We start from the raw sequence: 2,582 nt of genomic DNA, 5'->3' as shown, positions 1-2,582 counted from the left end.
AACGTGGAAGCTAACGATGAGGAATGAAGGATGAGCCAATGTTAGTGACACTCAACATTGTCACTAACGTTGGGATGGCTAAAGATGGCCACGTTAGAGGCCACGTTAACCTAGTTAACGTGTACTCTAACGTGAGACCCAGGGGCACATTGGAACGTTAGTGACAATGTTGAGTGTCACTAACGTTCTCGAAGGTTGGCAAGGACTACGTTAGAATCCACGTTAACCTAGTTAACGTGGGCTTTAACGTGAAACAAGAAGGGGCACACTGGAACGTTAGTGACAATGTTGAGTGTCACTAACGTTCTCGAAGGATTAACAAGGCAACGTTAAAAGCCACGTTAACCTAGTTAACGTGGGTTTTAACGTAAGGCAAAGGGGTGCATTGGAACGTTAGTGACAATGTTAAGTGTCACTAACGTTCTCGAACTTATATTCTCACTAAATATTAACACCCCTAACGTCCTGAGCTGAAGTCTCTGCCCACTTAGCACTTTTTCTCTGCAAGTAAAGCCAAGCCCAAATGAAGAAAAGAACTGCTTCAAACTCAAGATCCAAAGGCCCAAGACTTGAAGAGTAAACTAGAAGCTGAGAAGAGTAGTATATATAGGAGTAGCTTTGAATTGTAAAGAAGTTCTGGAGGCTGGGAAAAAGGGAACTACTCTCTGTATTTTACTTTCTTTGCAATTTCTAGTTTTATGATGTATTCTCCATCTTTGTTTTCATTTTCAAGAGCTATGAACAACTAAACCCCTTTCATTGGGTTAGGGAGCTCTGTTGTAATTTGATGGATCAATGCTAATTTTCATTATTCTTCTTCTATCTTTCCTCTTGATTTTACTTGAAAGCTTTCGATCTTCATCCCATTGAGTAGTTATCTTGGAAGAGAAGCTATTCAAACTTGGATTTCTTTTGAACCTTGAAAGAGGAATGAAGAGATCAAGCTAGAAATGCTTTCTCATGCTGGACCAAATTGGGTTTGGATTGGTATGTGACTATAACCCTCTCAATACTTGGTTTGGGAAATGCATGTGGTATAATCAGTGACCATACTTCATCTCTTCTCATGAGCAATTGACCAAGGAATTGGCTATTGATCAAGATTTGAGAGATTGAATTGCAAGAAATTGTAATTCAATCACTTAAGATTGCCAAGGAGATCAATGAGTGCATTGATTGAGGAAGAGATGAAAATGAACTTGATCCGGAGAATTACAATATCTCCTAAGCCCAATGAACTCCCCATCTCTGATCTTACCCATTCTCTTTAATTTCTGTCATTTACTTTTATGAGCAAATCCCCCATTCCCATTTACAATTCTGCAATTTATTTTCAGTCATTTACTTTCAGTCCTTTAATTCTAGCATTTACTTTTCTGTTATTTACATTTCCGCCATTTTAATTTTTGCAACTCTCAACCCAAATTCTGAATTCGCTCAACTAGAACATTCTTCTAATTAAAGTTGCTTGATCAATCAATCCCTGTGGGATTCGACCTCACTCTATTGTGAGTTTTTACTTGACGACAACTTCGGTACACTAGCCAAAGGGAGATTTGTTGAGAGACAAGTTTTTCGTGCATCAAGTTTATGGCGCCGTTGCCGGGGATTGATTGTGCATCAACAATGATTAAATTGGAAGATCACTAGATTGAGCATTTTTATTTTGTGAATTTCATTTTTTCTGTTTGAGTGATTTACTTTTTGTTTTAGTTAAACTTCTTCCCTTCTCTCTCTACGCATTTGTTTTTCTTTGTTATTTTCAATTCTGTTTGCTAACACACTAACTGTTTGATATATTGCATCACCCACAACTAACAATAACTCTGACACAAATACTGTCTGTACCTATTTTCTTTGCTTGTACTTGTTGGTTGTATGACAGGGAGAAGAAGCGGGGCTTCAACTTCCTTTGATTCTGAACTTGAGAGAACTTTCCTTAGACTAAGGAGGGAGGCAAAAGAAAAACGTGTAGTTGGTGCTGAAGAAGAGGAGGAACACTTTGAGGAATACTTTGAACCTAACATGAAAGAAAACATGGAAAATCATCATGAAGAAGAGACTCACAACCATGGCAGAGGAGGTGGAGCAAATCATGCTGGGGAGGATAGAAAAGTTTTGGGCTATTACATCAATCCAAACCCAGGCAACTGTGGAAGTAGCATCCAAAAGCCAACAATCCATGCCAACAACTTTGAACTTAAACCACAGCTCATCACCCTTGTTCAGAACAACTGTTCGTTTGGAGGAAGTATTCAAGAAGACCCCAATCAACATTTAACCACCTTCCTGAGAATATGTGACACAGTGAAGTCTAATGGTGTTCATCCTGACGCCTATAGACTGCTCTTATTTCCCTTCTCACTCAGGGACAAGGCAGCCAAGTGGCTGGAATCCTTCCCAAGGGAGAGCTTGACAACTTGGGAAGATGTGGTGAACAAATTCTTAGCAAGATTCTACCCTCCTCAATGAATCAATAGGCTGAGAGCTGAGGTTCAAACTTTCAGGCAACAAGATGGTGAGACTCTATATGAAGCATGGGAGAGGTTCAAGGACTTAACAAGGAGGTGTCAACCTGACAT

At 39.5% G+C, this 2,582-nt stretch overlaps 1 non-coding gene across 1 annotated transcript; it reads right to left on the bottom strand.

Moving 5' to 3' along the window:
* Nucleotides 1-2,478: 2,478 nt before the first annotated feature.
* On the bottom strand, nt 2,479-2,582 carry LOC112788564 (small nucleolar RNA R71). The gene has a single exon (XR_003195924.1). It is a non-coding gene; the product is annotated as a small nucleolar RNA R71 (small nucleolar RNA).

Source organism: Arachis hypogaea, chromosome 20 (assembly GCF_003086295.3).
Source record: "Arachis hypogaea cultivar Tifrunner chromosome 20, arahy.Tifrunner.gnm2.J5K5, whole genome shotgun sequence".
In the NCBI taxonomy this organism is placed as follows: domain Eukaryota; kingdom Viridiplantae; phylum Streptophyta; class Magnoliopsida; order Fabales; family Fabaceae; genus Arachis; species Arachis hypogaea.
The sequence above is the reverse complement of the archived record's forward strand: the minus strand, read 5'-3'. Positions and strand labels throughout refer to the sequence as shown.